The sequence below is a fragment of the Eumetopias jubatus genome, unplaced genomic scaffold, assembly GCF_037043125.1.
Source record: "Eumetopias jubatus isolate StellerSeaLion01/CBP00866 unplaced genomic scaffold, mEumJub1_p1.0 scaffold_1, whole genome shotgun sequence".
NCBI classification, from domain to species: domain Eukaryota; kingdom Metazoa; phylum Chordata; class Mammalia; order Carnivora; family Otariidae; genus Eumetopias; species Eumetopias jubatus.
The window spans coordinates 124096860-124118658 of record NW_028274807.1 but is presented as its reverse complement, the minus strand read 5'-3'; the positions used below and the strand labels follow the sequence as shown (position 1 = coordinate 124118658).

The 21799-nt window shown below is 38.7% G+C and overlaps 1 protein-coding gene across 1 annotated transcript in view; it reads left to right on the top strand.

Moving 5' to 3' along the window:
• PPP2R3A (protein phosphatase 2 regulatory subunit B''alpha) overlaps window positions 1-21799 on the top strand; it is a 166397-nt gene that overhangs the window by 63002 nt on the left and 81596 nt on the right. The gene's annotated exons all lie outside the window — the stretch shown is intronic.

Here is a 21799-nt window from a genome sequence, read left to right as displayed (position 1 = left end):
TAAATAAAAACTCAGAAAGTTTATCTCCCTATTTTCTAGAGAGTTACTTGAACAGATACTGTATCAAATTAAGTAAACCAAGGGGCACCTGAGTGGCACAGTAGGTTAAGTGCCTGACTCTTGGTTTAGGCTCAGGTCATGATCTCAGGGTTGTGCGATCGAGCCCCAAATCAGATTAGACGCTCAGCGGAGAGTCCACTTGGGATTTTCTCTCCCATCTCCCTCTGCCCCTGCCCCCCCCCACACGCATGCACGTGCACCTGCTCTCTCTCTTGCTCTTTCTCTCTCTAAAATAAATAAATCTTCAAAAAAAATTAAGTAAACCAAGAAAGAGGAATACATGAGATCCATGGAACAGTGGATTCAATCCAGAGAATCAGTGAAGGGAAGACCTTAGATGGCAACTGAAGAACAGCGAGTCCAGAATAGAAAAGGTGATGGGATTTCTCTGGGAAGAAGTTCTCCATAAAGGGGAATAGGGAGGGTGGAGCTATTCCATGCACTACTATTATATTTGAGAACAAGGAAACTGGGAGGGTATGCTTGTAGCACAGCATTCTATATGAACAAGTTTTAAAAAAGCAATTCAAAACTCCAAGAAAATCAAAAGAAAAAAAAAAACTGTGTAAGACAGTCATGATCTAAGCTTGAAGCAAACTGAAATATGGCATGATTACAAACAACTGATGGAGAATAAGAAAAGAAAGTCCATTTAACTTCAGTTCTCCTTTGAATGCTCAAGGGACATGATGTTGGACCAATAAGAAAGTAGGAACTTTCTCCAGGAATGGAAGCACTGGCAGGCTCCATTTTTCTTGCCTTCCTGCCTCGCTGGCCCAGTGTGGGTGGATACCAGTTCTGACACTCTCCATCTTCCTTGGTAGCACCACTCACCCCATTCTGGTGTTCCCTTGCAAACCTGCCCCAGCAGGCCCCCTCCAAAGTGGCTGCCACTATGCTACACCCAGCAGGCATCCTAGGCTAGGACTGGTACCCACCTCCAAAGCAGTTTCCACTACACCACACCTAGTGAGTGGCTTTAGCCTGGACCCATACCCTCCAAAAACTACTCCTACCCAGAGGGTCAGGGGCAGCCCTACCCACAGCAGTTGTGGCCCAGCCACAAAAGGAGGGACCATGCAGCCTACAGTCATCCCTGGAGACCCTGGTTCTGGTGATTAGGGTAGATTTTGCTTCTGGGCCCCACAGGATGCTTTCTACATAAGGCCACTGTTTCATGACCAGATGTAGCCGATTCACCTAAAACATAGAAACAAATAGAGTCAGACAAAATGAGGAGATAGGAATGAAAGAACAAGACAGAAAACAACCTCAGGAAAGAACTAAACCTCAGAAAAAGAACTAAAACAATATACCTAATAGGGAGTTCAAAATAATGGTCCTAAAAATGCTCATTGAACTACAGAGAAGAATGAATGAACACAGTGAAAACTTCAACAAGAGATAGAAAGTGTTAAAAAGAACCAATCAGCTGAAGAACAATAACTGAAATGAAAAATACACTAGAGGGAATCAATAGCAGTTAGAGAATGCAGAAGAATAGATCAGTGATCTACAGAACAGGGTAGTGGAAATCATTCAAGCTGAACAGCAGAATGAAAAATTTTAAAATGAGGATAGTTTAAGGGACCTCTTAGATAACATCAGGCATACCAACATTTGCATTAGAGGGGTCGTAGAAGGAGAAGAAAGAGAAAGTAGCAGAAAACATATTTGAAGAAATAATAACTGAAGGGCACCTGGGTGGCTCAGTCATTAGGCATCTGCCTTTGGCTCATGATCCCGGGGTCCTGGGATCGAGCCCCACATCAGGCTTCCTGCTCAGCCAGGAGCCTGCTTCTCCCTCTCCCACTCCCCCTGCTTGTGTTCCCTCTCTAGCTGTTTCTCTTTCTCTGTCAAATAAATAAATAAAATCTTTAAAAATAATAATAATAATAACTGAAAACTTATTTAGCCTGGGGAAGAAAACAGACATCTGGGTCGAGGAACCACAGAGAGCCCCAAAGAGGTCCACACAAGTTACATAATAATTAAAATGTCAAAAATTAGAGGTAAAGAGAATCTTAAAAGCAGCAAGGGAAAAGCTACTAGTTACCTACAAGGGAACACCCATAAGACTATGAGCTGATTTTTCAGCAAAAATTTTGCAGGTCAGAAGGGAGTGGCATGATATATTTAAAGTGCTACAAGGAAAAAAAAAAAAAAAACACAACCAAGAGTACTTTACCTAGCAAGGATATTTCAGAATTGAAGGAGAGATCAAGTTTCCTGGACAAGTAAAAGTTAAAGAAATTAATCACCAATAAACCAGCCTTACAAGAATTGTTCAGAGGACCTCTTTAAGTGTGTGTGTGTGGCGGTGGGGGAGGCCATAAGTAGAAGAAAATTATGAAAGAAAAAATATCTCACTGGTAAAAGTGAACATACAGTAAAGGTAGTGGCTCAACCACTTGTAAAGCTAGTATGAAGGTTAAAGGACAAGTAGTAAAATCAACTACATATACAGTAATTTGTTAAGGGATACACAAAATAAAAAGTTATAAAATAAAACATCAAATACATTTAAAACATGGGTGGGGGGTAGATTAATAATGTAGTGCTTTTAGAATGTGTTAGGACTTAAGTGACCATAAACTTGAAAGTCATCCAATCACAAGGGAAGACAGCAAGACAAGAAGAAAGGAACAAAGAATTAGGAAAAAAAAAAAAAAAAACAGAAAACAATTAACAGAATGGCAGTAAGTAGGGATGCCTGGGTGGCTCAGTCGGTTAAGCATCTACTTTCAGTTCGGGTCATGATCCCAGAGTCCTGGGATAGAGCCCCGCATCATGCTCCCTCCTCAGCAGAGAGCCTGCTTCTTCCTCTCCCTCTGCCTGCCACTCCCCCTGCTTGTGCACTCTCTCTCTCTCTCTGTCAAATAAATAAATAAAATCTTTAAAAAAAAAAAAAAAGAATGGCAGAAGTACATACCTGTCAATATTTACTTTAAATGTAAATGGACTAAATGCTCCAATCAAAAGACATGGGGTAACTGAAAGGATAAAAAAGCAAGACCTACTTATATGCTGCCTACAAGAGATTGACTTGTAAGTGAAGGGATAGAAAAAGATATCCCAAGCAAATAGAAACAAAAAGCTGGAGAGAAAAAAAAAAAAGCTGGAATAGCCATACTTATCATCAGACAAAACAGACTTTAAAACAAAGACTGGGGGGCACCTGGGTGACTCAGTTGGTTAAGCATCTGACTCCTGACTTTAGCCCAGGTCATGATCCCAGGGTCATGAGGTTGAGCCCCATGTCAGGCTCTGCACTGAGTGTCAAATCTGCTTAAGATTCTCTCTCTCTCCCTCTGTCCCCCCTCCCACACACACATACATGCTCTTTCTCTAAAAAAAAAAAAAAAAAAAAAAAAAAAAGGCATTACATCATGATAAAGGGATCAATCCAATAGGAATATAACAACTATAAATATCTATGTACCTAACATAGGATAATATATAAATAGATGAAGCAAATATTGACAGACACAGAGGGAAGAATTGACAGTAATATAAAATTAGGGGGTTTTATTATTTTAAGCTTTTATTTAAATTCCCGTTAGGTGAGGCGCCTGGGTGGCTCAGTTGTTAAGCGTCTGCCTTCGGCTGAGGTCATGATCCCAGGGTCCTGGGATCGAGCTGCGCATTGGGTTCCCTGCTCAGCAGGAAGCCTGCTTCTCCCTCTCCCACTCCCCCTGCTTGTGTTCCCTCTCTGGCTATGTCTCTCTCTCTCTCAAATAAATAAATAAAATATTTTTTAAAAAATTTAAAAAATAAATTCCCATTAGTTAACATACAGTATAATATGATATTCAGGTGTAAAATATAGTGATTCAACACTTCATACAATACCCTGTGCTCATCAAAGCAAGTGCACTCCTTAATCCCCATCACCTATTTCACCCAACCAGCTCCCCTCTGGTAACCATCAGTTTGTTCTGTACAGTTAAGAGTCTGTTTCCTGGGGCACCTGGGTGGCTCAGTTGGTTAAGTGTCTGCCTTGGCTCAGGTCATGATTCTGGAGTTCCCGGATCAAGTCCCCTGTCGGGCTCCCTGCTTAGTGGGGAGTCTGCTTCTCCCTCTCGCTCTACTTCTCCCCCCACTTGTGCTCTCTCTCTCTCAAATAAATAAAATCTTTTTTTTTTAAAGAGTCTGTTTCTTGTTTACCTCTTTTTTTTTCCTTTGCTCGTTTGTTTTGTTTCTTAAATTCTGCATATGAGTGAAATCATACGGTATTTGTCTTTCTCTGACTCACTTATTTCACTTAGCATAATACAATCTAGCTCCATCCATGTCATTGCAAATGGAAAGATTTCATTCTTTCTGTGACTGAGTAATATTCCATTGTATATATACACCACATTTTCTTTATCCATTCATCAGTCGATGGACACTTGGCTGTTTCCATAATTTAGCTATTGTAGGTAATTCTGCTATAAACATTAGGGTGCATGTATCCCTTTGAATTACTGTTTTTGTATCCTTTAGGTAAATACTTAGTAATACAATTGCAGGATGGTAGGGTAGCTCTATTCTTAACTGTTTGAGGAACCTCCATATTATTTTCCAGAGTGCCTGCACCAATTTGCATTCCCATCAACAGAGCAAGAGGGTTCCCCTTTCTCCACATCTTCGCCAATACCTGTTGTTTCTTGTGTTGTTAATTTTATCCATTCTGACAGGTGTGAAGTGATATCTCTCTGTAGTTTGGATTTGTAGTTCCTTGATGATAAGTGATGTTGAGCATCTTTTCATGTGCCTGTTGGCCATCTGTTTGGTCTTCTTTGGAAAAATGTTGTTCATGTCTCCTGCCCATTTTTTAATTGGGTTATTTGTTTTTTTGTGTGTTGAGTTTTATAAGTGCCTTATAGATTTTGGATACTAACCCTTTAGCAGATATGTCATTTGCAAATATCTTCTCCCATTCCATAGGTTGCCTTTTAGATTTGTTTATTTTTTCCCCCACTGTGTAGAAGCTTTTAATCTTTATGAAGACCCAATAGTTCATTTTTGCTTTTGTTTCCCTTGCCTCAGGAGACGTATGTAGTAAGAAGTTGCTACAGCTGATGTCACAGAGGTTACTGCCTGCGTTCTCCTCTAGTATTTTGATGGTTTCCTGTCTCACATTTAGGTCTTTTCATCCATTTTGAATTTATGTATGTGTATGGTGTAAGAAAGTGGTCCAGTTTCATTCTTCTGCATGTTGCTGTCCAGTTTTCCCAACACCATTTGTTGAAGAGACTGTCTTTTTTCCATTGGATATTCTTTCCTGCTTTGTCAAAGATTAATTGACCATACAGTTGTGGGTTCATTTCTGGATTTTCTGTTCTGTTCCACTGATCTATGTGCCTGTTTTTGTGCCAGGACCACATTCTGCTTTGTTAATATGATTTGAAGTCTGAAATTTTGATGCCTCCAGCTTTGCTTTTCTTGTTAGATTGCTTTGGCTATTTGGAGTCTTTTGTGGTTCCATACAAATTTTAGGATTGTTTGTTTCTAGCTCTGTGAAAAATGCTGGTGGTATTTTGATACAGATTTCATTAAATGTGTAGATTGCTTTGGGTAGTGTAGACATTTGAACAATATTTGTTCTTGCAATCCATGAGCATGGAGTATCTTTCCATTTCTTTGTGTCCTCTTCAATTTCTTTCATCAATGTTTTATAGTTTTCAGGGTACAGATCTTTCACCTCTTTAGTTAGGTTTATTCCTAGGTATCTTACGGTTTTTGGTGCAGTTATAAATGGGATTGATTTCTTGATTTCTCTGGCAATATATAGAAATGCAACGGATTTCTGTGTGTTGATTTTGTATCCTGCAGCTTTACTGAATTCATGTATCCATTCTAGCAATTTTTTGGTGGAGTCTTTTGGGTTTTCCACATAGAGTATCATGTCATCTGAAAATAGTGAAAGTTTGACTTCTTCCTTGCCAATTTGGATGCCTTTTATTTCTTTTTGTTGTCTGATTGCTGTGGCTAGGACTTCTAGTACTGTGTTAAATAACAGTGATGAGGGTAGACATCCCTTTCTTATTCCTGACTCTAGAGGAAGAGCTCTCAGTTTTTCCCCATTGAAGATGACACTAGCTGTGGGTTTTTCATATGTGGCCTTTATTATGTTAGGAGGTATGTTCCCTCTACCCCTACTTCGTTGAGGCTTTTTATCAAGAATGGGTGCTGTACTTTGTCAAATGCTTTTCTGCATTTATTGAGAGGATCATATGGTTCTTGTCCTTTCTTTTATTAATGTGGTCTATCACGTTGATTGATTTGCAAATATTGAATCACCCTTGCAACCCAGGAATAAATGCCACTTGATCGTGGTGAATGATTACTTTTAATGTACTGTGGGATTTGATTTGCTAGTATTTAGTTGAGAATTTTTGCATCCATATTCATCAGGGATATTCTCTTTTTTAGTGGGGTATTTGCCTGGTTTTGGAATTGGGGTAATGCTGACCTTATAGAATGAGTTTGGAAGTTTTCCTTCCATTTCTATTTTTTTAATAGTTTGAGAAGAATAGGTATTATTAACTTTATATGTTCCTAGGAATTTATTTCTGCCAGATTGCCCAGTATGTTGGCATACAGTTTTTCATATTATTCTCTTATAATTGTATTTCTGTGGTGTTGGTTGTTATTTCTCCTCTCTCATGGGTGATTTTATTTATTTTGGTCCTTTCTCTTCCTCTTTTTGATAAGTCTGGATAGGGGATTATCAACTTTATCAACTTTTTCAAAGAACCAGCTCCTGGTTTCACTGATCTATTCTAGTGGGCTTTTTGTTTGTTTGTTTCTATATCATTCATTTCTGCTCTAATCCTTATTTTGCCCTTCTTCTGCTGACTTTAAAGTTTCATTTATTGTTGTTTCCCTAGCTCCTTTAGGTGTAAGGTTAGGTTGTGTATTTGAGATTTTTCTTGCTTCTTAAGGTAGGCCTGTATTGCTATATACTTCCTTCTTATTACTCCTTTTGCTGCATCCCAAAGGTTTTGGACCTTCATGTTTTCATCTTCATTTGTTTCATGTATTTTTTTATTTCTTCTTTAATTTCCTGGTTGACCCATTCATTCTTTAGTAAGATGTTCTTTAACCTCCATGTATTTGTGGTCTTTCCAAATTTTTTCTTGTGATTAACTTCAAGTTTCATAGCATTGTGATTGGAAAATATGCATGGTATGATCTCAATCTTTTTGGACTTGTTGACACTTTATTTGTAACCTAGTATGTAATTGTTCTGGAGAATGTCCCATTTGCCCTTGAAAAGAATGTGTATTCTGCTGCTTTAGGATGGAATGTTCTGAATATATCTGTTAAGTCCATCTGGTCCAGTGTGTCATTCAAAGCCATTGTTTCTTTGTTGATTTTCTGCTTAGATGATCTGTCCATTGACATAAGTGGGATGTTAAAGTCTCCTACAATTATTGATTATTATGAATGAGGTCCTTTTATGTTTGTTATTAATTGTCTTATATATTTGGGTGCTCCCATGTTGGGGGCATAAACATTTACATTTGTTAGACCTTCTTGTTCGATAGACCCCTTTATTATGTGTAGTGCCCTTCTTTATCTCTTGTTACAGTCTTTGGTTTAAAATCTAGTTTGTCTGATATAAATATGGCTACTCCTGCTTTTTTTTTTTTTCCGGCTTTCTTTTGATGTCCGTTTGCATGATAAATGTTTCTCCATCCCCTCACTTTCAATCTGGAGGTGTTTTAGTCTAAAATGAGTCTCTTGTAGGCAGCGTATAGATGGGGCTTGTTTTTTTATCCATTCTAACACCCTGTGTCTTTTGATTGGAGCATTTAGTCCATTTACATTCAGAGTAATTATTGATAGGTAAGAATTAGTGCCATTGTATTTCCTGTAAAGTCAGTGTTTCTGGAGGTTTTCTCCGTTCCTTTTTAGTCTTTGTCACTTTTGGCCTTTCTTCCCCACTCAGAGTCCCCTCTAATATTTCTTGCAGAGCTGGTTTAGTGGTCACAAACTCCTTTAGTTTTTGTTTGTCTAGGAAACTCTATCTCTCCATCTATCTGGAATGGTAGCCTTGCTGAATATTCTTGGACGCAGATTTTTCCCATTCAGCACCTTGAGTATATCTTGCCACTCCCTTCTGGCTTGCCAAGTTTCTGTTGAGAAATCTCCAGTGAACTTATGGGTTTTCCCTGGTAAGTTAAGGACTTATTTTGTGTTACTGCTTGTAAGATTTTCTTTTAAGTGGGCTCCACATGGGGCTTGAACTCACGACCCTGAGATCAAGACCAGAGCTAAGATCAACAGTCAGATGCCAATTATATCTCTTGCTCCTGAAAATAATGGCCTTATGAAGAAGAGGTCATGTAGTGCCCAGAGCCTGGTGCTTCAGGGAGTGTCTCCAGTATGTGCTGCGTGTGCTCTGCTGTTGTGTTCTGGCTGCTCTGTCCTTCAGGCCAGTCGCCTGCAGAGGTTCTCCTTGCCTGCTCTGGGCAGTGTTTGGTCCTGGGCCTGAATGTGGTGAGTTTTAACTAGGTGTGCTCTGGTCTGCTTTTGCAATGAGACCTGACACCAATTCCACCAGAACTGAGGCTCTGTAGAACTCTCTGGTCAGGAGATATGGTTTGGGCGGGGGTTTGTACTGGTCTCCTGGGGGAGGGGCTTGCTGTGCTGGACTGAGGCAAGTTGACCGAGGGGCAAGTCCCACCAGAAGCAAAGGGGAGTGGGGCTTCGGGTGAGCAAGTTAGGCAGCCAGTAGTAGCACTTTCCTGCTTCCCACAGGTGCCTCTGTGTTATGCTGAGGGGCAGGGGAGAAAAATGGTGCCAGCCAGCTCCTTCGTTCCTGAAGAGGTGTCTCCATGAATGCTGCCTCTCAAGTACATGCTCCGAGAAGAGTGAATAATCTCCCCAATGTGTGGCCCAGGTGTTCTTCAGATCACTGTTTCCATGCTGTGTACCCTCAGGTTGTTTGTCTGCTTTCTCTCCAGGAGCAGTACATTTTCTATTGGCCTCTATCCTAGCCAAGCCCTCTGGCCTTTAAAACTCCAGGGTTTGAGTCCCACTCTTGTAAGAACTCACAGAATTTAGCCCCTCTTCGTCTTCCAAGCCAATGGCTTTGAGGAAACATTCTCCTTGTGCATTCTCCAGTGTGCTCCTCTCTCTCTCACCCTTCTCTGCAACCACGGCTCCCTCCCCTCTGCAGTACCTGCGATCTGCTTCTCCCTGAAACCATGTCTCTGCACTTCCTACCATCTTCGATGTGGCCTCCTCTCTCCCTTTAGTTGTGGAGTTCTGCCAATCTTCAGGTCACTTTCTGGGGTATTTAGGATGATTTAGTAGTTATCTAGTTGTGTTCGTGGGATGAGACAAGCCTAGGATTCTCCTACTCCACTGCCATCTTCTTTTCTTGCTCTAATTTCTCTTAAAAATAGTAGGGGATTTTAACACCCCACTTATATCAATGGATAGATCATCCAGACAGAAAATCAATAAGCAAGCAGTGACCTTAAGCAACACATTAGACCAGATGGACTTAACAGATAAACACAGAACATTCCATCAAAAAACAGAATACACATTCTATTCAAGTGCACATGGAACATTCTTCAGGATAGATCACATTAGGCCACAAAACGAGTCTCAGTAAATTTAGGAAAATTGAAATCATATCAAGCATTTTTTCCAACCACAATGGTATGAAACTAGAAATCAATTACAAGAAAAAGTTATAAGACCCATCTATATGCAGCCCACAAGAGACTCACTTCAGATCCGAAGACACATACAGACTTAAAAAATACAAACACATGCAGGCTAAGCACCTTGCTACTAAATAACGAGTCAGTGAGGAAATCAAAGAGGAAATTTAAAAATACCTTGAGACAAATGAAAATGGAAACACAACGTCAGAAATCTGTTGCACAGGGCAAAAGCAGTTCTAAGATGGAAGTTTATGATATAGGCCTGTCCTAAGAAACGAAAAATTTCAAATGAACATTATAACTTTACACCTAAAGAAACTAGAAAAAGAACAAAAAACAAAGTTAGTAGAAGGAAGGAAATAATAAAGATAAGAGTGGAAATAAATGAAATAGAGATCAAAAAATAAAAGAAAACCAATGAAAATAACTTTTGCTACATGCAAAAGAATGAAGTTAGACTATCTTGTACCATATACAAAAATAAACCCCAAATGGATTAAAAACCTAAATGTAAGTCATGAGAGTATAAAACTCCTAAAAGAAAACATAAGCAGTAAATTCTTGGACATAAATCTTAGCAGTATTATTTTGGATCTGTCTCCTCAAGCAAGGGCAACAAATGCAGAAATAGTTGGGACTATATCAAAGTAAAAAGCTTTACACTGTGAAGGAAACCATCAAAGGAAACCATTCAACAAAATGAAAAGGCGACCTACTGAATGGGAGAAGATATTTGCAAATGATATGTCCAATAGAAGGTTAATATTCAAAATATATAAAGAACTCCTACAACTCAACACCCATTTAAAAAAAGGGGGGGTGGGCACTTGAGTGGCTCAGTCGGTTAAGCAGCTGCCTTTGGGTCAGGTCATGATCTCAGGGTCCTGGGATTGAGTCCTGCATCGGGTTCCCTGCTCCGCGGGGAGCCTGCTTCTCCCTCTCCTTCTGCCGCTCCCCCTGCCTGTGCTCTCTCACTCTCTCTATCAAATAAATTAATCAATAAAAAAATGGGGGGTGCCTGGGTGGCTCAGTTGGTTAAGCATCTGCCTTTGGCTCAGGTCATGATCCCAGAGTCCTGGGATTGAGCCCCACATCAGGCTCCCTGCTCAGTGGGGAGTCTGCTTCTCCCTCTGCCCCTCACCCCGTTCATGTTCTCTCTCTTCTCGTGCCTGCTCTCTCTCTCTCTCAAATAAATAAATAAAATCTTTTTTTAAAAAATGGGCAGAGGACCTGAAAAGACGCTTTTCCAAAAAAGACATACAGATGGCCAACAGACACATGAAAAGATGCTCAACATCATTCATTAGGAAAATGCAAATCAAAACCATAATGAGATACCACCTCACACCTGCCAGAATGGCTAGTATCAAAAAGATAAGAAATAACAAGTGTTGACAAGGATATGGAGAAAACAGAACCCTGGGCACTATTGGTGGTAAATTAGTAAATGTAAATTGGTGCTGCCATCATGGAAAACAATATGGAGTTTCCTTAAAAAATTAAAAATAGAAATACCATACGATCCAGTGATTCCACTTCTGGGTATTTTTCCAAAGAAAATGAAAACTCTAATTCAAAAAGATATATGCATTCCTATGTTCACTGCAGCATTATTTACAATAGCCAACATATGGAAGCAACCTAGTGTCCATCAATAGATGAGTGAGTAAACAAGATGTAGTATATATGAACAATTGAATATTACTCAGCCATAAAAAGGAATGGAATCTTGCCATTTACAACAACACAGATGGACCTGGAGAGTGAAATGTCAGACAAAGAAAATGATTTCACTTATATGTGGTCTCTAAAAAACAAAACAAACATACTCATAATGAACAAACTGGTGGTTGCCAGAGGGCAGGTGGTTGGAGAGATTGGCAAAATAGGTGAACAGGATTAAGATGTACAAACTTCCAGTTACAAAATAAGTTAAGTCCCAGTGATGTAAAGTACAGCATAGGGAATATAGTCAATAATGTTTTAATAACTTTGTATGGTGGCAGATGATAACTAGACTTACTGTGGTCATTTGTAATATATATAAATGTTGAATCACTGCTGTACACCTGAAACTAATATAATAGTGTATGTCAGCTATACTTCAGTTAAAAAAAAAAATCAGGCAAGAAATACAAAACAGTGGTTTTCAAGATGCTGGATATCTGGCAACAAAAGATAGTGATTGCTGAGAGACAGAAAGCAAACAAGGTCAGCCTTATGATTGTCTCAGGTTACTGCCTTGGGAGAGTTCCCAAGCCACAGTGTGGGAATGGGGACTCCAGGCAGAGTCCATCAGACTCCCTGATTTTAGGAGGCAGAGGTGAAGAGCTAGATGACCAGGGTGGCTAGAATACTTGGGACAGAGTACCAGCGAGAAAGCTCCAGACATCTTTAGAACTCCTCAACGAGTATTCAGCAGAATACTGATCAACAGATGTATGTGGGGAAAGTAACCAAAGCTAAAGAAAGTACTATCCATGATTAGAGGGAGCAGTATAGTACCTGTCAGTCACACAGGCCCAGGGATAGTATTTGTCCCTACCAGCCAGACTGGAAAACTTCATAGTGCACAGGACTTTGGGTGGAGTACTCTTGGGAGTCTTGCTTCAGTAATGGAGAATAATTAACCCTAAATTAAGCATTGCTAGGTCCTGCCTAACCAATTTAGAAAGCAAGACCTACAAGGATAAAAGGGTTTTCAAGTGACTTAACAGCATTCCAGAACAAAGTTTGAGAATATTTATAAGAACATAAAAATATCCAGCATTCAACCAGGTGAAATTTGTAATAGTTGATGTCATCAGGCATGCAAAGAAGCAGAAAAATACAACAGATAATACGGAAAAAAAAGATCAGTTGAAACTGACCCAGATGTTAGAATTAGACGAGTACATTAAAACAGCTTTCATAGCTGAATTCCATCTACCCAAAAAGTTAAGACATGGAAGACATATATTTTAAAAAACCCAAGTTGAACTCGTAGAGCTGAAAACTAAGGTGTCTGGGGTGCAAAATACACCAGATTGGATTAACAGCAGATTAAACATTGCAAGTGAAATGACTAGTGAATTTGAAGACAGAATAGAAACTATCCAAAATGAGAAATGGAGGGCGCCTGGGTGGCTCAGATGGTTAGACGTCTGCCTTCGGCTCAGGTCATGATCCCAGGGTCCTGGGATCGAGTCCCGCATCAGGCTCCCTGCTCCGTGGGAGCCTGCTTCTCCCCCTGCCTCTCTCTCTCTCTCTCTATCTCTCTCTGTCTCTCATGAATAAATAAATAAAATCTTTAAAAAAAAAATGAGAAATGGAGACACAAAGAAAGGAAGAAAAATATAAAGAGCATCCATGAGCTTTGGGACATAACTTCAAGCAAACTAATGGGAGAGGTGGGGGGATTTAAAATAAAGAATTTGTCACCTCTTTGTCCCAAGTTCCTAGGACGGAGCTGTTAAACCCTTAGAATTTCCCAAATGATAAGAACATCTTTGTTTTTCACAGCAGGCTCCTGGGACCATGCCTGAGTTTTTATTAACGAGGTGACTCATTAATGGTGGGTCCCTGGATAGTTTCAGAGTGGGGACTTATTGTGCCAAAAAGGCCAACCATGTGATTAGAGGTTAGGTTTTTCAGCCAGGTGTTACCAACCTGACCTCCAAGGAGGAGATGGAGCCTGGAAATTGAATTCAGTCATATGGACAGTGATTTAATCAAGCATGCCTACCTAATGAAACCCAATAAAATCTCTGGACACTGAAGCACAATGAGGAGCTGGGAGGGTGCCATGCCCTAAGAATAGAAGCTTTGTGTCTCAGACCTTCCCACTTTTTCCTCTGCATCTCTTGTTTGGCTGGTCCTGACTTGTAGCCTTTATAATAGAATAGTAATCATAATGTAGCACTTGCCTCATTTCTGTGGGTCTCTCAGGCAAATTGTTAAACCTAAGGGGACGGTGGAAACCCCCAAATTTATAGTCAGTTGGTCAAAAATGTGGATGGCCTAGGAACCCCGGAGTTAATGGCTGGTGTCTGGAGTGAGACAAGTCTTGTGAAGGACTGTGCCCCTAACCTGTGAAATCAGTACCAATTCTGGATAGTTAGTGCTGGAATTGCATTGCAGGGGGACAGAAAAATTATTTGATGAGATAATAGCCCCGGATTTTCTATATTTGATAAAAACCATAAGCTCAAACCCAAGATAATCAATAAGCTCAAAGACAAGAAACACAAAAAAATACTATACCAAGTCACCTCCACAATAAATTTGTTCAAAACCAGTAATAAAGAGAAAATTTGAATAGCAGCCAGAGAAAATAGTCACATTTCATAAAGTGGAACAAAGATGAAGATAACAGTAGATTTCATGTTGGAAATAGTCCAAGTCAGAAACATTGGAGCAACATCTTTAAAGTACTCAAAGAAAATAGGCTATCAACTTAGAGCATCGTACCCAGTGAAAATATCTTTCAAAAATGAAGGTGAATTAAAGATTTTTTTGGACATAGAAAAGCTGAAAGAATATCACCAGCAGAAATGCAGTACAAGAAATGTGTTTGGGTTGGGGGGAAAGTTGTTCAGTCAAGGAAGAAAATAATGCCAGATAGAAATACAAATTTACATAAAGGAAAGAAAAGCTCCAGAAATGGTAACTAAATGGATAAATGTATATAATTTTTTATTATTCGGATCTCTTCAGAAGATAACTGTTTAAACAAAACTATCAACACTGTTTTGTGATGATTATAACATATGCCTAAGTACAATTTGACAACAATAGCATAAAGGCCAGGAGAAGAAAAATGGAAGTATACTATTGTATGGTTCACATATTATCCATGAAGTGGTCTAATACTACTTGGAAATAGGTTGTAGTAAGTTAAAGATATGTGCTGTACTCTCTGACACAACCACTGAAATAACAGTTATAGCTAAAAGGCCAAAAACAGTTTAAATAAAATAGAAGTTATAAAGAATACTCAGTAAACTCAAAAGGAGGCAGGAAAGGAAGAAAAAAGGGGAACAAAGAATGGATGGGACAAACAAGATGATAGACCTAAACCTAACCATATCAATACCAATAACACATTAAATATAAGTGATGTGAATACTCTCAAAAGGCAAAGATTAGACAAAAAAGCAAGACCCAAATATATGTTGCCTGAAAGAAATGTACTTTAATTATAAAGACACAAATAAATTAAAAGTAAAAGAAGAAAAAAGATACAGCATGCTAACACTAATCAAAAGAAAGCTCTTACAAATAAATGGAAAGACATATTGTGTTCATGGATTGAAAGACTTAACATTGTTAAATGCCCAGTCAACCCAGAACAGTCTATATAGATCAGTTCAAGTTCTGTCAAAATCCAAATGGTCCCCTTCTCCCATCCCCTGGCAACCCCATTCTGTTCTCTGCTTCTGTGAGTCTATTTGGGATACCTCATATAAGTTGAATCATGAAGATGTTGTTCAATGGATATAGTTTTAGTTACATAAGACAAATAAGTTCTAGATATCTGTTGTACAATGTAGTGCATATAGTTAACAGTGCTATATTGTGCAACTTAAAATTTGTTAAGAGGGTAGATCTCATGTTAAGTATTCTTACCAAAACAAACAAACAGATCAAAGAAAAAAAAAAGGCACAAGGAAACTTGGAGGTGCTGAGTATGTTATTACCTTAATCGTGGTGATGGTTTCCTGGGTATACACATATGTCCAAATTCATCAATCTGTATATATTAAATACGTACAATTTTTTGTATATTGCTTATTCCCCAGTAAAGTTTAAAATACCAATGGCGTTTTTTGCAGAAATATAAAAAACAATTATAAAATTCATATGGAATTTCAAAGGGCCTAGAATAGCCAAAACAGTCCTGAGAAAGGAGAACAAAGCTGGAAGCTTCACACATCATAACTTCCAAGTAAATTACAAAGCTACAGATTCTTGCATATATATACCAGTGATTTGCAGCATAGGTGCCAAGATTACACAGTAGAGAAAGGATGGTCTCGTCAACAAATGGTGTTGGGAAAATTGGATATTTTGTACACACCATATACAAAAATGAACTCAAAAGGGATTAAAGACCTAATCCGAAGACCTGAAACTATAAAATTCCTAGAAGAAAACAGAGGGGGAAATCGTCATGGCCTTTGGTTTGGGCAATGGATACGACCAAAAAAGCAGAGGCAGCAAAATCAAAACTAGACAAAAGGGACTATATCAAACTTTAAAACTTCTGGACAGCAAAGGAAAGAACGTAGTAAAAGGCAGTCTATAGAATGGAAAAAAATACTTGCAAACACACCTGATAAGGTGTCAATATCTAGAATATATAAAGAACTACAACTCAATAAGAACAGCAATAAAAATAACCAGATTTTTAAATGGTCAGGGACTTGAATAGACGTTTCTCCAAAGATGAAATGTCTAACAAGCATATGAGGAGATGTTCAACATCAGTAAAAATAAATAAATAAGCAGGGGAATGCAAATCAAGTCACAGTGAAATACCACCTCACACCTGTTAGAATGGATACTGTTTAAAAAAAAGAAGTGTTGGTGAGGATGTGGAGAAATTGGAACGTTTACACACTGATGGCTGGAATGTAAAAGGGTATAACTTCTATGGAAAATGGTATGGAAGTTCCTCAAAAAATTTAAAATAGAGCTACCATATGACCCAGCAATACTACTGTGGGGTATATATCCAGAAGAATGGAAAACAATCTCAAAGAGATATTTGTATTCCCATGTTCATTGAACATTATTCACAATAGCCAAGAAGTAAAAGCAACCTAAATGTCCATCAGTAGATGGACAGATAAAGAAAATGTGGTATATACATATAATGGAATATTATTCTGCCTTTAAAACAAAAGGAAACTCTGTTACATGCAACAACATGGATAAACTTTGAGGACATTATGCTAAGTGAAATAAGCCAGTCACAAAAAGACAGATACTGTACTATTCCACTTATATGAAGTATCTAAAGTAGTCAAACTCCTAGGAAGAAGAGAGGCAGTTGCCAGAGCCTGGGGGGAGGTTGTATGGGGAGTTGTTGTTTGGTGGGAAGGGAGTTTCGATCATTCGGGATTGGGGTGGGAGGGGTCTGTTGTACAACAGTGTGCAAGTTGTTGACAGTATTTTACTGTACACTCAGAAATTGTTGGATGAATTTTATGTTATATGGGGTTTTTTGCTGCAAAAAGAAAAGAAAACTGGGTGGCTATATTAATATCAGACAAAGTAGTTTTTAAAGCACATAATATTGCTAGGTAAAGATAAAGGGGTCAGTTCATCAAGAATATAACAATTCATGAAGAATGTAACAAAAATGATAAAGGGATCAATTCATCAAGAATATAACAATTCATAAAGAATATAACAACATGGGGCGCCTGGGTGGCTCAGTCAGTTAAGTGACTGCCTTCGGCTCAGGTCATGATCCTGGAGTCCCGGGATCAAGTCCCGCATCGGGCTCCCTGCTCGGCAGGAGGCCTGCTTCTCCCTCTCCGACTCCCCCTGTTTCTGTTCTCTCTCTCGCTGTCTCTCTGTCAAATAAATAAAGTCTTAAAAAAAAAAAGAATATAATATGACAATTTTTTTTAAAGATTTTATTTGAGAGAGAGAGAATGAGAGATAGAAAGCACGAGAGGGAAGAGGGTCAGAGGGAGAAGCAGACTCCCTGCTGAGCAGGGAGCCCGATGCCGGACTCGATCCTGGGACTCCAGGATCATGACCTGAGCCGAAGGCAGATGCTTAACCGACTGAGCCACCCAGGCACCCATAACATGACAATTCCAAATGTTTGTGCACCTTGTAACAGACTTTCAAAATGTGTGAAGCAAAATCTGATAGAACTTCAAGGATACATTCAAGTCATAATTGTAGATTTCCATGTGCTGTTCTCAATAATGAACAAGTTGAGAAAAGATCAGTAAGGATGTAGAACACTTGAACAACACTATCAACCAACTTGACCGAATTGACATTTATATTACACTTTATCAAACAACAGTAGAATACACATTCCTTTAACATGTACACAGAATATTTACCAAGATAGACCATATTCTGGGCCATAGAAAATCTCAATAAAAATTTAAAAGTTAGCTCTTAAAGTATCTCTTTGACTTGAATGGAATTAAAGTAGAAATAATAAAAGATCTCTGAAAATTTTTCAAGTATTTGATAACTAAATAACACTTTTAAATAACCCATGAGTCAGAGAAGTCAAAAGGAAAATTAAGAAATATCTTGAACTGAATGAAAGTGAAAACACAGCATGTCAAAATTCATGAGATGCTGCTAAAGCTGTATTTAATAAGTGAGCTTAGCAAGTTTACAGATAACATGATTAGTCTACAAAATCAATTTTCTTCTATATACTAGCAACAAACAATTCAAAATTGAAATTTGAAAAATACCATTTATAATACCACCCCCGAATATTAAATACCACCCCTTTTATCAGATGAATCTGATAAAAGATGTGCAAGACCTGCACACAAAGTACAGCAAAACATTGCTGAGAGAACTTAAAATAAGATTTATATAAATGGAGAGAGAGGTCTTCTTTATGGGTAGGAGAACTCAATATTGTTAAGATGTCAGTTCTACATTAGCTTTGACTCTTAGAACCATAATAATGTGCAAATACTCTCCCTCCAAGAAATAAGTAATGAATTAAAATCAACCTGGACCTGTGGGAAAGAAACTCAGAATAAAATAATCAACAGTAACAAATGAACTGAACTGTACTCTAACTGCATTAAGGAGAATAAAGGAACAACAGGAGAGAGCTAACCTGAGTAACCTTGGAAAGTACTATTTTAACTGGATACTGTAAGACCAGAGACAAAAGGAACTATACACTAATACTATACTCTGTTTAGTAAATTTGTTTCTCAATGGGATATAGGTTGGTGATTCTGTTAAAGTTACAAAGGAAAGGGAGAAGTTTAGACTGAACCTTGTGTATAGTATTAGAATCCATTCTCTACATGATTACATAGTTTTTAGTATGTACAGATAAATATAGAAATAGAAATAAAAATGTGTATGCTTGGATTAGTATAAAGGAGTTCCCCCCACCTGTGTATGCAGTTTCAGTTATTCATGGTCAACTGCAGTCTAGAAGCAGATGATCCTCCTTCTGACATAACATTAGAAGATCAGTAGTAACCTAAGGCTACCTCACAATGCCTACTCCATTCACCTCACTTCATCTCATCATGTAGACATTTCTCATCTCATATCATCACAAGAAGTAAAAGGGTGAGTACAGTACAACGAAATATTTTGAGAGAGAAATCACATTCATATAACTTTTATTATAGTATATTGTAATTACTCTATTTTAATATTGTTATTGTTAATCTCTTGCTGTGCCTAATTTATAAATTAAACTTTATCATATGTTTAGGAAAAAACATTGTATATATATAGGGTTCAGAACTATTTGCAATTTCAGGCGTCCACTAGGAGTCTTGGAACATATCCCCTGCAGATAAGGGGGACTGCTGTACATACAAGTATTCCTAGTTCTTCCTGCCAAGAGGGTCCAGGAGCAATGACACCCTAATGGTAATAAGCACACCTAGCATCCAGATTTCTAAGTGTTTTTTAAGTACCATTTCCAATAAAGGAACCAGGGCTATTTGTGGGGGTGGGGGAGGTAGATTCCAGGGCTGGAACGATGAAAATATAAGATGGTACCATCTTGTGATACCAGAAAATACAAAAGTGCTCACAAAAGGATAGGGCATGTCAAGAGGACACAGAGGCCAACCTGATAGAGTTCCAATGGCCAGAGCAAGATCAATTTGAGCAACAAAATAAATAATGATAGTGTTGGATTATAACCCTTAGAATAAAATAAATACCCATGAGTCTGTACTGATACGAATTGAACATATAAATATGTGAGAGAGGAGGAACAGCTCTTCCTTACAGAAGAATTCCAGTTATTAAATGTAGAAAGAATGAGAGAAATACAAAATCACTATTAGATAAGCACCACAGTATAAATATCACAGTCAGGTTCCACAAATGACTGCTGAAATCAGGGGCGCCTGGGTGGCTCAGTCAGTTAAGTGTCTGCCTTCGTTCAGGTCATGATCTCAGGGTCCTGGGATGGAGCCCAGCATCAGGCTCCCTGCTAAGTGGGGCATCTGCTTCTCCCTCTTTCTCTGCCCTTCCCCCCTGCTTGTGATACCTCTCTCACTCTCAAATAAATAAAATCTTTATTTTAAAAAATGCTGAAATCTGTGGGCAAAAATTTGCAGAGTTTCAAAGTATATCCCCCCTCCACAATATTTATTAATTATTAAGGGAGAATAATAACTATATGGTGGTGAACCCAGAAGTCACCATTTCAGCCAAGCGTGATCAAAGTTAACTCTACAAGATAAAAGACATACTGATATCACATACTCTTATATGACTGTAAAGCACACAATACCACTTATGTGGTATACCTGCCAAAAATGTATAATCTTAATCTAATCATGAGAAAACATCAGACAAAACCATGTTGAGAGACAGTCTACAGAATAACTGACTAGAACTCATTAAGAGTGTCAAAATCATGAGGCGTGCCTAGGTGCTCAGTTGGTTAAGTTATCTGACTCTTGATTTCGGCTGAGGTCATGATGTCAAAGCCATGAGATCAAGCCTCGCATCAGGCTCCATGCTGAGCATGAAGCCTGCTTGGGATTCTCTCTCTCCCTCTCCCCACTGATGCTCTCTCTCTCAAAAAAAAAAAAAAAAAAAAGGCGTATTTCATGATTATGAAATACAAGACTAAGTAACTATTGAAGATTGGGAGAGACCAGTGAGGCACAAGAACTAAATGCATCAACAAAAGGCAACCTGTGGAATGGGAGAAGATATTTGCAAATGACTTATCAGATAAAGGGCTAGTATCCAAAATCTATAAAAAACTTACCAAATACAACACCCAAGAAACAGAAAATCCAGTCAAGAAAGGGGCAGAAGACGTAAACAGACATTTCTCCAAAGAAGACATACAAATGGCCAACAGACACATGGAAAAATGCTCAACATCACTCCTCATCAGAGAAATACAAATCAAAACCACAATGAGATACCACCTCATACTGATCAAAATGGCGAAAACTAACAACTCAGGAAGCAACCGATGTTGGTGAGGATGCGGAGAAAGGGCAACCCTCTTACACTGTTGGTGGGAATGCAAGCTAGTGCAACCACTCTGGAAAACGTATGGAGGTTCCTCAAAAAGTTAAAAATAGAGCTACCCTACGACCCAGCAATTGCACTACTAGGTATTTACCCAAAAGATACAAAAATACCGATTCAAAGGGGTACATGCACCCCGATGTTTATAGCAGCAACGTCCACAGTAGCCAAAATATGGAAAGAGCTCAGATGTCCATTGACAGATAAGGAAGAAGTGGTACACACACACACACACACACACACACACACACACACACACACACACACACACACACACACACACACAGTGGAATGCTACTCAGCCATCAAAAAGAATGAAATCTTACCATTTGTAATGACATGGATGGAATTAGAGGGTATTATGCTAAGTGAAATAAGTCAGTCAGAGACAAATACTATATGATTTCATTCACATGTGGAATTTAAGAAACAAAACAGTTGGGGCACCTGGGTGGCTCAGATGGTTAAACGTCTGCATTCGACTCAGGTCATGATCCCAGGGTCCTGGGATCAAGCCCTGCATCGGGCTCCCTGCATGGCGGAGAGCCTGCTTCTCCCTCTCCTTCTACTGCTCCCCCTGCTTGTGCTCTCTCGCTGTCTCTGTCAAATAAATAAATAAAATCTTTAAAAAAAAAAAAAGGAAAACAAAACAGATGAACATAGGGGAAGGGAAGATAAGATAAAAACAGGGAGGCAAACTGTAAAAGACTCTTAACTATAGGAAACAAACAGGGTTGCTCAAGGGGAGGCGGATAGGAGGATGGGGTAATTGGGTGATGGGCATTAAGGAGGACACTTGATGTAATGAGCACTGGGTGTTATATGCAACTGAT